The sequence below is a fragment of the Pseudorca crassidens genome, chromosome 4 (assembly GCF_039906515.1).
Source record: "Pseudorca crassidens isolate mPseCra1 chromosome 4, mPseCra1.hap1, whole genome shotgun sequence".
Classification (NCBI taxonomy): domain Eukaryota; kingdom Metazoa; phylum Chordata; class Mammalia; order Artiodactyla; family Delphinidae; genus Pseudorca; species Pseudorca crassidens.
The window spans coordinates 94242553-94256163 of record NC_090299.1 but is presented as its reverse complement, the minus strand read 5'-3'; positions in this window follow the sequence as shown (position 1 = coordinate 94256163).

The window sequence follows — 13611 nt, the reverse complement described above, 5'->3', positions numbered from 1 at the left end:
GATAGATGATGTCAATAAAAATATCTATTCTTTTTCCGATTATTTCCCCTTATAGGTTATTGCAAAATATTGAGTGTAGTTCCCTGTGCTATACAGTAGTTCCTTGTTGATGATCTATTTTATACATAGCAGTGTGTATGTGTTAATTCCAAACTGTTAATTTATCCCTCCTCCCACCTTTCCCCTTTGGTAATAATAAATTATAAGATTTTATACTTCTCAGAAATGGGGGAGCTGAAAGAGAGGTATCATTTTCAATGGAAAAGCATTTAAAACAAGATTGAAGCTTTAACCAAGATTATTAGGTGTACATCCTTGGAAAGAAATCACTTCATTTCTCTAATATTGACCTGACAAATAAGACAAACCTTTTCACTGAACTTGCTTATAATAAAGTGATGGAAATATCAAATGGAAGTGTTAGAAACATTTTATTTTACCCGAGCCTTATAAACTGTTCTATGTTAACTACAGTTTGGCTCACACATCTGTTCATTGAAGTTACAATAGTCTCAATTTCTGTTACTGATCCTCCAGAGTGGACCCCGACAAGTGTCCCCCTGCCCAGTGTCATTGGGGCCAACAGATCGAGACTGAGTTTGGTTCACAAGCAAAGGAAACTTTATATTTTAAACAGAGAATGGAGAGGTGAGAGCACGCACTACCCCGTGGGCTGTGGGCTGGGCTGCTGTGTAGAGATCCTGTCAGAGTCAGTGGGAGGGAGGGGGCGGAGCACTCGAGAGCCGGGTTGGCTGCAGCTCAGCCTCTATATCTTGGAGTCTGCACTGGGCCCCAGGAGCTGAGGTGTCGACCCAGCCATTCTGCACTAGGAAATCTGGTCTGAAGTGCCGGGTGTGGAACCTCTGCATGCGGGACCCTAGGAGCACGTGAAATTAGACAAAGCACAAAGGATAAAAAAGGTCAGACTTGACTTTATTGCCCAGATTCTATTTTTATCTCCCAGGGATTTTTAATGGGCTTTGCTGGGGACAAACCCCTCCTCTGCCTTTTGTCCCGTTCCTCATTCTTGGAGTGCTGAGGGTGCAGACCTTTCTTCTGTAACTGCTGAGTGCTGAGTTGGGAGCCCTCATACCAGGGGACGAGGGTCAGAACTTCTCCCCAGCAGCCTCCAGGTGACGTTGATTGGCCCCAGGACCCCTGCCTCCCTGCTCGTCCGCCTGAGCACCAGCATTGGAAGTGTTATAGATTCTAATGACCTTTAAGGGTCCAGGAAAGAGATGTGCAGAGACGCTGTGGGGGCCGGTTTCACCCCGCCCCACATTTGTTCGGCCACCTTAGGCTGACCGTTTCTGCCAGCCTAGATGCTCTGACCAGTAGTCTGCTCTTTCTTCAATTAGGCCCCTGAATTAACGTAAAAACAGCACCAGGTGTCAGAGCCCTGCCCGCTCAACTCCCAGACAGTCCAGGGTCAATGGTGATCAAGGACCATGATGGCCACTGAGTCAACAGCCTTTTGAAGTAAACAGGAGTCCAGCCGGTCTTATTGGCCACCATCATCACGGTGTCTGTAGGCTTTTCTATGGTGACAGTGTGATATACGTTTCCCCCGCCAAGATTATTAGCTCCCCTCCGGGTGCAGTAAGTCCTGCAAGCAGTAGTCTACTCCTTCGGGACACACTATTGTTGTTTTATGAGAGAAACTCCAGGTCAAGTGATGTTCACACGAGTCGTCATGGTGCCCTGTTGCCCCTGGTTATCTCTCTGGATGTTGGAGTTGGAGGGCCTCCTCACTCGAGGTCGGTGTGCCCACGGAGCGAACCCTGCAACTTCAGGGCATGGTTGGTGATTAGGATCACCACGTGGGGTCCTTTTCCCTTAGGAGAGAGGTGGCCTTTTGGGCTGCTGATTTTCAGGTTTTTAGATACCGCCAGTATCTTGGCCAGATGTGGCAGTGGGCCAAGCCCCTTGGTGACTGTAGTTTATCCTACCTGGATGGCATTCTTGTGTTGTTCCATTTCAAGTGGTCCCAGTTTTTGCACTAATTCTCCAATGGCGACTCACCTTTCACCGGGAATGGAAAGGTCAAAGGGTTTAGCTCAATTAGGGAGTTCCAGGGCAAGGGTCTGAATTGACTGCTCTTTCCATTCTTGAAAGGCCACTTCTGGATTCTGTTCAAAAGGATCATCATCTTTTCCTTTCAGTGTTTCATATAGAGGCCCAGCTAGTAGACTGTAGTTAGGGATCCAGAAGCAGCAAACCCTGGCCTCCCCAGGAACCCCTAAGCTGTCTTCTAGTTTTAGAAAGGGGTAAGGCTGCAAATGGTTTCTTCCCTTTCCTGGGATGGGCTTCTCCGACCTTCTGTGAGAATGAAGCCCAGGCAGGTCACCGCAGTCTGTGATATTTGAGCTTTTTCTTGGACAACTTCTATCCTTTATTGGCTTGGTAGTTCAGAGGCCTCCTTAGTAGGGCTGGCGATCAGAATGTCGTCTGCATATTGAAGGAGGGTTTCCTTTTCCAGAGGTAGAACTTTTCAGTCTTTAGCTAAGCTTTCCCCAAAGATGGTGTGGGAATTTTTGAACCCTTGGGGCAAGACGGCCCGGAAGTATTGTTTTAGTTGTATGTTGAGTCCTGCCACTCACAAGCCAAAATTTCTTGTGACTCTGGGACTAATGGAATACAAAAGAAGGCATCATTGAGACTAATACAGAATACCATGTCCTGGTGGTTGGTAGAATGACCAGCAGGGTGTAGGAATTAGGAGCAACTGGAGGTATATCCTCAGTGGCTTCACTGACTGTCCTGACATCCTTTACCAGGTCCCCAGCAGCCCATGGGGCTCTCGTGGTCAGGCCAATCCCAGGATATGGAGCTCTCCTGGGCAGGTACCCCACCCCCAACCCAGCCCACGGGGCTCTCGTGGTCAGGCCTCTCCCAGGATACAGAGCTACCCTTGCAGGTACCGTGGCAGGGCTGGGCACACAGGAACCGTGCACATAGCTCTCACTGAAGAGCACCCCCATCTCACCTGTCGCTCAGAGCTGACACAGAGCACCTCAGAGCAGGACTTGAACTAACAAACAGCAGCTGCGACAGGTCTGTGACCCTGGGCATCACTCTGTGTGGCCTCCCTCCACCTGGTCTTCCAGAGACTTCCACTGCACCCGGGGCACCAGGCCTCTGTCTCCAACCACCACCCACCCCTCCTCTCCCTGACTCCTGGGTTCCTCTCATTAGGAGAGGCTTTTCTTGAAGTTGTCTCCCACTCATGGGCCAGATAAAATGATTAGAAAACAAGCCAAAGCTGCAGCCCCTTGTCTATCCTGACTCTCAGGAGCCCACACCTGTTCCTTGGACCTGGCCGGTTCAGCAAGTTCCATTTTCTGCAACTGTGAGCCCCTGAGGGGTGATGATTGGCTGACCTGGGCAGCCTTACCGTGCCGGCCAGCCCTCCCCAGGTGTGCCTGGGTTGAGATCAATATAAATACCACTCCAGGCAGCAAGAGCCCCTGCAGCTGTGCCTGACGCCATTTTCTCTGCCCTGTCAGCAGTCTCGGGGCTGGGCTGGTGGGAGGGAGTGAGAGGCCACGGCTTTGTGGGTGGCCCAGTGTGAGTGGGGCTCTGCTGGACTTTCTGCAGCAGTTGCCAGGCTGCCACCTGCTAAAGAAGAGGATGTGTCACCCATACCTGCTGCTGGAATTTCTCCCTGGGCAGAGGTGAGGAAGGAAAAAAGCAGTGGGAGCAGGGACAGGACGGGTATCTCAGGCAGGGAAATGGAAATCTTCCAGAAGAGCACCCAGGACCAGGGCCATCCTGGCTGGCCTGCAGGCACCAAGTCAGCTGGCATGCTGTCACTCATGTGGCTCCATGGCCCTTCCTCTAGGCTTTCAAGTCCTTGTATATATTCAGGTGTTTTACCTGGGAAGGGTGGGAACAGTTCAGCAGCAACTGGCCTGGGGCTCAGCTCACGTTCACTCACAGATGCCTCGGCACGGTGCCCCAGCTTTGCAATGAGGACGCTTGTTGTGTGGGGGCTGCTGGCTGAATGGGAGACGATTCCCCACCACTGACCAACTTCAGAATTGTTTACAACTGGAGCAAGGGCCCTGATACGGTTTCCCTCTGAGTAACTGGTGGGTTCTGTTTTTTTTTTCTCTTTTTCATTTTTGGTTCAAGGTAGAATTTATTCCTCTTTTTTGTATTTACAGATATAAGCATGGAAATAATTTATTCATATAAATACATGTATGTGAAGGGAATAATTGTTTTTTCTGTTTTGTTTTTTAAATTTTATTTCTTTTTAATTTTGAATTTTATTTTATATTTTTATACAGCAAGTTCTTATTGGTTATCTATTTTATACATATAAATGTTTACATGCCAATCCCAATCTCTCAACTCCTCCCACCACCACCCCCCCAAGAGCTTTCCCCCCTTGTTGTCCATACGATTGTTGTCTACATCTGTTGCTCTATTTATGCCTTGCAAAACGGTTAATCTGTACAGTTTTTCTAGGTTCCACATATATGCATGAATATACAAGATTTGTTTTTCTCTTTCTGACTTACTTCACTCTGTATGACAGTCTCTAGATCCATCGACGTCTCTACAAATGACCCAATTTCATTCCTTTCATGGCTTAGTAATATTCCATTTTATATATGTACCACATCTTTATGCATTCGTCTGTCTGTGGGCATTTAGGTTGCTTCCATTACCTCGATATTGTAAATAGTGATGCAATGAACATTGCGGTGAATGTCTCTTTTTGATTTATGGTTTTGTCTGGGTATATGTCCAGTACTGGGATTGCTGTATCATATGGTAATTCTATTAATAGTTTCTTAAGAAACTCCATATTGTTCTCCATAGTGACTGTGTCAATTTATATTCCCAACAATAGTGGAAGAGGCTTCCTTTTCTCCACACCCATTCCAGCATTTGTTGTTTGTAGATTTTCAGATGATGCCCATTCTAACAGGTGTGAGGTGATACCTCATTGTTGAGTCCATTTCGTTGAGCAAGGGGTAGGTCTTCTCTATTACATATTTGGCTTATGGAACGGTATCTGTGCTAATTTCAAACTCTGGTTTTATGCAGCACCCCAACTCACCTTTCCCCTTAAGCAAGCATAAGTTGGTTTTCTAAACTTGAGACCCTGTTCTGTTTTGTAATTCAGTTCCTGTGTAGCCAAGTTTACATTCCGTGCATTAGTGATACCTTATGATGTTTCTTTTTCTGTGTGACTTATTTCACTTAGAATCATCGTGCCTCAATCCACTCATTATGCTGGTACAGGCCTGGTGACACAGATTTCATTGCTGAGTGGTATTCTGTTGTACGTAAGTACCGCAACTTCTTTATCAATTATTTGTTCTCTGGGATATTTAACTTGTACCGTAGAAGAGGTTCCTGTAAACAGAGCCATCCCAAATTTTGGGGTGGCTGTGTCTTTTTGATTTTAATTTCCCTAAGCTATAGGACCATAAGTGGAAATGCCCTAGACTCTGTTGCTTTGTTTTTCAGATGTATCAGGAAACACTATACACTTCTCCAGAGTGACTGTTGGCAATTTACATCCCGCCCATCAGCATAACAAGGCTCCCAGTTCTCCATGGCCTGTCCTGCCTTTCTGGATTTTACACTTTTTTCAGATGGCCCTTTAGACCAGGGGGAAGTGACACTTCATAGTAGTTCGGATTTCCATTGCAAGCTTGCTTGGTTTGCCAAAAAGGGCGTATGTGTTTTTTCCTGAATATATTCAGGAACAAACTCATACGCCCTTTTTTGTCACGTGCATCATTGTCGATGTTCTGCCTCTTTTCCTATGCTTTAAATGCAAATCCAGTCTACCTCCTGAAATCGGTTTCCTGAAATTCTGCCCCGCTTTCAAGTCCTCTTCGCAGCCTTACTTCAATATATTTTTGGACATTATCTGTCATTTATAACTCTGCAGGTTTGTGAATTACAGGGCCCCTGAGCTCCTTTCTTCAACTCGCTTTCTTGTGAGCTGGCCGCAAACCCGCAAGACTGCTTCAGGCCCTAATCTGCTTCTGGCAGGGCACGCTGAGCCTTTGGTTAATTCCTCTTCCTGGTGGGAAATGAGTGTTAAATATGCCCGTCCAGACACCTACCTCACTCTCAACCCCTTGGTGATGTGGGTCCTCTGGTTTGTGGCCACCTTTGCTGGGTTCCTCACCTTTCGATGATGTGGTCCCACTAGTGTGAGGACACTCCTGTCTGGTTCTCATCCACGTGGTTATGTGGACCCCCTGGTGAGAGTCTGTTCCTGGCTGTGTTCCTCACCCTTCTGTGAGGGAGACCCTCTGCTGATAGGTCACTCCTGCATGGCTGGCACACATTGCCTTGGTGAAGTCAGCTGTGTGGTGGCAGTTGGAGCGTGCTGGGGATCTCCTGCCCCCGGTGATGAGGGCCCTCTTGCGTCAGGCCCTAACTGCTGGGCTCACCAACTTTTCTTAGTGAGCCCAATGATGCTTGGGCACTCCTCTTAGGACCCCATCTCCATGGGGATGTGGGCCTTCTGCTCTGAGGTCCCAACGGCTGGGTTGTTCACATTTTCATGATGTGGGCTCTCTGGTGTTAGTTCACAGAGGCCTGGATCCCATAGCCTCTGTGCTCTTGGCCGCCTGCTGGGAGGTTCCAACTGCTGGATTCCTCACTTTTTTAATTTTTTAGGCCCTCTGTTGTGAGGATCCTCCTGCCTGCCTCACTCCCAGCCCCTTCGTGATGTGTGTCCTCTGGTTTGAGGTCACATGTGCTGGGTTCCTCACCTTTCGATGATGTGGGACCAATGGTCTTAGGAGACTCCTGCCTGGTTCACATCCCCTTTGTGATGTGGGCCCTCTGGTGAGAGTCTGATCCTGGCTGGGTTCCTCACCCATCTGTGAGGTGGGCCCTCTACTATCAGGTAACTCTTGCCTGGCTTGCTCACCTCGCCTTGTTGACATGAGCCCTCTGGTGGCACTTGGACCCTGCTGGGAGCCTCCTCATCTCTTTGATGAGGGCCCTCTGACGTCAGGCCCTAACTGTTGGGCTCCCCAACTTTTCTTAGTGAGCCCAGTGATGCTCGGGCACTCCTCTTAGGTTCCCATCTCCATGGGGATGTGGGCCTTCTGCTCTGAGGTTCCAACGGCTGGGTTGATCACAGTTTCATGATGTGGGCTCTCTGGTGTTAGTTCACTGTGGCCTGGATCCCATAGCCTCTGTGCTCTTGGCCGCCTGCTGGGAGGTTCCAACTGCTGGATTCCTCACTTTTTAAATTTTTTAGGCCCTCTGTTGTGAGGATCCTCCTGCCTGCCTCACTCCCAGCCCCTTCGTGATGTGTGTCCTCTGGTTTGAGGCCACATGTGCTGGGTTCCTCACCTTTCGATGATGTGGGACCAATGGTCTTAGGAGACTCCTGCCTGGTTCACATCCCCTTGGTGATGTGGGCCCTCTGTTGAGAGTCTGATCCTGGCTGGGTTCCTCACCCTTCTGTGAGGTGGGCCGTCTGCTGTGAGGTCACTCCTGCCTGGCTTGCTCACCTCGCCTTGTGGACATGAGCCCTCTGGTGGCACTTGGAGCCTGCTGGGAGTCTCCTCCCCTCGGTGATGAGGGCCCTCTTGCGTCAGGCCCTAACTGCTGGGCTCACCACATTTTGTGATGTGCGCCCAGTGGTTCGAAGACACTCCATCCAGGTTCACATCCCCATTGGGATGTGGGCCTTCTGCTCTGAGGTCCCAACGGCTGGGTTGTTCACAGTTTCATGATGTGGGCTCTCTGCTGTTAGTTCGCTCTGGCCTGGATGTCATAGCCTCTGTGCTCTGGGCCGCCTGCTGGAAGGTTCCAACTGCTCGATTCCTCAACTTTTGTATTCTATGGGTCCTGTGTTGTGATGCTCCTCCTGCCTGCCTCACTCGCAACCCCTTCTTGATGTGGGTCCTCTGGTTTGAGGCCACATGTGCTGGGTTCCGCAACTTTCAATGATGTGGCCCCACTGGTGTGAGGACACTCCTGCCTGGTTCCCATCCCCTTGGTGATGTGGGCCTTCTGGTGACAGTCTTATCCTGGCTGGGTTCCTCACTCTTCTGTGAGGTAGGCCCTCTGCTGTGAGGTCAATCCTGCCTGACTTGCACACATCACCTTGGTGACGTGGGCCCTCTGTTGGCACATGGAACCTGCTGGGAGCCTCCTGCCCTCGGTGATGACGGCCCTCTAGCATCAGGCCCTAACTGCTGGGCTCCCCACGTTTTCTGATGTGAACCCAGTGATGCCAGGACACTCCTGTCAGGTTCCCATCCCCATGGGGATGTGGGCTTTCTGCTCTGAGGTCCCAACGCCTGGGTGGCTCACAGTTTCATGATGTGGGCTCTCTGCTGTTAGTTCACTCCTGCCTGCATCCCATAGCTTCTGTGCTCTCGGCCGCCTGCTGGGAGGTTCCAAATGCTGGATTCCTCACCTTTTTTATTCTTTGGGCCCTCTGTTTTTAGGCTACTCCTACCTGCCTCACTCCCATCCCCTTTGTGATGTATGTCCTCTGATATGAGGCCGTATGTGCTGGGTTCTTCACCTTTCAATGATGTGGCCCCACTGGTGGGAGGACAGTCCTGACTGGTTCCCATCCCCTTGGTGTTGTGGGCCCTCTGGCAAGAGTCTCATCCTACCTCGGTTCCTCACCCTTCTGTGAGATAGGCCCTCTGCTGTGAGGTCACTACTGCCTGGCTGGCGCATGCCACCTTGTAGACGTGGGCCCTCTGTTGGCAGTTGGAACCTGCTGGGAGTCTCCTCCCCTCAGTTATGAGGGCTCCCTGGCGTCGGGCCCTAACTGCTGGGCTCCTAACATTTTCTGATATGTGCTAAGTGGTGCGAAGCCACTCCTGCCAGGTTCCCATCCCAATGGGGATGTGGGCCTTCTGTTCTGAGGTCCCAACGGCTGGGTTGCTCACAGGTTCATGATGTGGGCCCTCTGCTGTGAGTTCACTGTGGCCTGGATCCCATAGCCTCGGTGCTCTGGGCCACTTGCTGGGAGGTTCCAACTGCTGGATTCCTCAACTTTTATATTCTATGGACCCTGTGTTGTGAGGCCAGTCCTTCCAGCCTCATTCCGAAACCCTTGGTGATGTGGTTCCTCTGGTTTGAGGCTACATGTCCTGGGATCCTCACCTTTCGATGATGTTGTCCCACTGGTGTGGGGACACTCCTGCCTGGTTCCCATCCCCTTGGTGATGTGGGCCCTCTGGTGAGAGTCTGAACCTGGCTGTGTTCCTCACCCTTCTGTGAGGTGGGCCCTCTGCTGTGAGGTCACTCCTGCCGGGCTGGCACACTCTTATTTTGCCTCACACCCAGCCCCTTGGTGATAGGTGTCCTATGGTTTGAAGCCACATGTTCTGGGTTCCTCACCTTTAGATGATGTGGCCCTACTCATGTGAGGACACTCCTGCCTGGTTCCAATCCATTTGGTGATGTGGGCCCTCTGGTGCAAGTCTGATCCTGACTGGGTTCGTCACACTTCTCTGAGGTGGGACCTCTGCTGTGAGGTCTTTCGTGCCTGGTTGGCACACATCGCCTTGGTGACGTCAGCCCTCTGGTGGCAGTTGGAGCCTGCTGGGAGCCTCCTTCCTTTGGTGATGAGGGTCCTCTGGCATCAGGCCCTAACTGCAGGTCTCCCAAAATTTTCTGACATGTTCTCAGTGGTGCGAGGACACTCCTACCAGATTTATATCCCCATGGGGATGTGGGCCTCCTGCTCTGAGGTCCCAATGGCTGGGTTGCTCAGTTTCATGACATGGGCCCTCTTCTGTGAGTTCACTGTGGCCTGGATCCCATAGCCTCGGTGCTCTGGGCCGCCTGCTGGGAGGTTCCAACTGCTGGATTCCTCACTTTTTTATTCTATGGGCCCAGTGTTGTGAGGCTACTCCTGCCTGCCTCACTCCAAGGCCCTTGGTGATGTGGGTCCTCTGGTTTGAGGACACATGTGCTGAGTACGTCACCTTTCGCTGATGTGGCCCCACTGGTGTGAAGACACTCCTGCCTGGTTCCCATCCCCTTGGTGATGTGGGCCCTCTGGTGAGAGTCTGATGTTGGCTGGGTTTCTCACCCTTCTGTGAGGTGGGACCTCTGCTGTGAGGTAACTCATGCCTGGCTTGCTTATGTTGCCTTGGCAACGTGAGCACTCAGGTGGCAGTTGGGGCCTGCTGGGAATCTCCTCCCCTCGGTTATGAGAGCTCTGGATAAAACACATATGCCCTTTTTTGCCAAGTGCATTATTTTCCAAGTTCTGTCTCTTTTCCTATGCTTTAAGAGCGACTCCCGTGTACCTTCTGAAATCGGTTTCCAGCAATCCTGCCCCGCATTCAAGTCCTCTTCGCAGCCTTACTTCAGTATAATTTTGGATGATAGCTGTCATTTATAACTCTGCAGGTTTGTGAATGACAGTGCCCCTGAGCTCCTTTCTTCAACTCGCTTTCTTGTGAGCTGGCCGCAACACCGCAGCATTGCTTCAGGCCCTAGTGTGGTTCTGGCATGGCACGCTGAGCCTTTGGTTAATTCCTCTCCCTGGTGGGAAATGAGAGTTAAATTTGCCCGTCCAGACACCTCCAGCTAGTCTCTCATTGGTTCTCCCTATTCCTGTTCATTTTCCGCAGAAATTGCAAACTGGGCCAAACAGGAGGTTAAAGGCACTGACTCTCCAAGTGGGGAGAGTGTTAGTAAAGCGTCTGGAATGTTGCACCCGAGTACCGGGGGACGAAACCTGAGACACCTTTGAACACGTTTCCCGATCACATGGTGGATCATACACTGGGTTCCACATGCATGTTTTAGCTGAAGGAAGAATCCCTTAAACCTGGAGAGTTGAGACCCATGGAATGGGTACCATGCAATATGACTTCAAAGGGTCTGCATTTGCTCACCGATCCTCACCAATCCTATCACTGCTGCGTTTATGCCGCTGTACACACGCTTGATTCTCTTTCGGAGACATATAAATCCATAGGTTTTAAGATTCTTACTAGTCAGATATATTCTTAGGCGTTTAATATGGGGTGTTGAGTCCACTTCGTTGAGCAAGGAGTAGCTCTTTTCTATTACATATTTGGCTTATGGAACGGTATCTGTGCTTATTTCAATCTCTGGTTTTATGCAGCACCCCAACTCACCTTTCCCCTCAAGCAAGCATAAGTTGGTTTTCTACATTTGAGACCCTGTTCTGTTTTGTAATTCAGTTCCTGTGTAGCCAAGTTTACATTCCGTGCAGTAGTGATATCTTATGTTGTTTCTTTTTCTGTGTGAATTATTTCACTTAGAATCATTGTACCTGAATCCACTCATTATGCTGCTACGGACCTGATGACATAGATTTCATTGCTGAGTGACATTGCATTGTACGTAAGTACCACAACTTCTTTATCCATTTTTCGCTTTCTGTGATATTGAACATGTACCGTAAACGAGGTTCTTGTAAACAGAGCCATCCCAAACTTTGGGGTGGCTGTGTCTTTTTGATTTTAATTTCCCTAAGCTATAGGACCATAAGTGGAAGTGCCCTAGGCTCTGTTGCTTTGTTTTTTAGATGTTTCAGGAAACACCATACACTTCTCCAGAGTGGCTGTTGGCAATTTACATCCCGCCCATCAGCATAACAAGGCTCCAAGTTCTCCATGGCCTGTCCTGCCTTTCTGGATTTTACACTTTTCTCAGATGGCCCTTTTGACCGGGGGGCAGTGAGACTTCATTGTAGTGCAGATTTCCTTTGCAAGCTTGCTTGGTTGGCCAAAAAGGGCGTATGCGTTTTTTCCTGAGGAAAAAACGCATATGCCCTTTTTGGCCAAGTGCATCATTGTGGACGTTCTGCCTCTTTTCCTATGCTTTACATGCAATTCCAGTCTACCTCCTGAAATTGGTTTCCTGCAATTCTGCCCCGCTTTCAACTCCACTTGGCAGCCTTACTTCAATATCTTTTTGGACGATAGCTGTCATTTATAACTCTGCAGGTTTGTGAATGACAGTGCCCATGAGCTCCTTTCTTCAACTCGCTTTCTTGTGAGCTGGCCGCAACACCGCAGGATTGCTTCAGGCCCTAGTGTTGTTCCGGCATGGCACGCTGAGCCTTTGGTTAATTCCTCTTCCTGGTGGGAAATGAGAGTTAAATTTGCCCGTCCCGACACCTCCAGCTAGTCTCTCATTGGTTCTCCCTATTCCTGTTCATTTTCCACAGAAATTGCAAACTGGGCCAAACAGGAGGTTAAAGGCACTGACTCTCCAAGTGGGGAGAGTGTTAGTAAAGCGTCTGGAATGTTGCACCCGAGTACCGGGGGACGAAACCTGAGACCCTTTAAACACGTTTCCCGATCACACGGTGGATCATACTCTGGGTTCCACATGCATGTTTTAGCTGAAGGAAGAATCCCTTAAACCTGGAGAGTTGAGACCCATGGAATGGGTACCATGCAATATGATTTCAAAGGGTCTGCATTTGCTCACCGAACCTCACCAATCCTATCACTGCTGCGTTTATGCCGCTGAATATATTCAGGAAAAAACACATACGCCCTTTTTGGCCAAGTGCATCATTGTGGATGTTCTGCCTCTTTTCCTATGCTTTACATGCAATTCCAGTCTACCTCCTGAAATCAGTTTCCTGCAATTCTGCCCCGCTTTCAACTCCACTTGGCGGCATTACTTCAATATATTTTTGGACTATAGCTGTCATTTATAACTCTGCAGGTTTGTGAATGACAGTGCCCCTGAGCTCCTTTCTTCAACTCGCTTTCTTGTGAGCTGGCCGCAACACCGCAGCATTGCTTCAGGCCCTAGTGTGGTTCTGGCATGGCACGCTGAGCCTTTGGTTAATTCCTCTCCCTGGTGGGAAATGAGAGTTAAATTTGCCCGTCCAGACACCTCCAGCTAGTCTCTCATTGGTTCTCCCTATTCCTGTTCATTTTCCGCAGAAATTGCAAACTGGGCCAAACAGGAGGTTAAAGGCACTGACTCTCCAAGTGGGGAGAGTGTTAGTAAAGCGTCTGGAATGTTGCACCCGAGTACCGGGGGACGAAACCTGAGACACCTTTGAACACGTTTCCCGATCACATGGTGGATCATACTCTGGGTTCCACATGCATGTTTTAGCTGAAGGAAGAATCCCTTAAACCTGGAGAGTTGAGACCCATGGAATGGGTACCATGCAATATGACTTCAAAGGGTCTGCATTTGCTCACCGATCCTCACCAATCCTATCACTGCTGCGTTTATGCCGCTGTACACACGCTTGATTCTCTTTCGGAGACATATAAATCCATAGGTTTTAAGATTCTTACTAGTCAGTTATATTCTTAGGCGTTTAATATGGGGTGTTGAGTCCACTTCGTTGAGCAAGGAGTAGCTCTTGTCTATTACATATTTGGCTTATGGAACGGTATCTGTGCTTATTTCAATCTCTGGTTTTATGCAGCACCCCAACTCACCTTTCCCCTTAAGCAAGCATAAGTTGGTTTTCTACATTTGAGACCCTGTTCTGTTTTGTAATTCAGTTCCTGTGTAGCCAAGTTTACATTCCGTGTAGTAGTGATATCTTATGATGTTTGTTTTTCTTTGTGACTTATTTCACTTAGAATCATCGTACCTGAATCCACTCATTATGCTGCTATGGGCCTGATG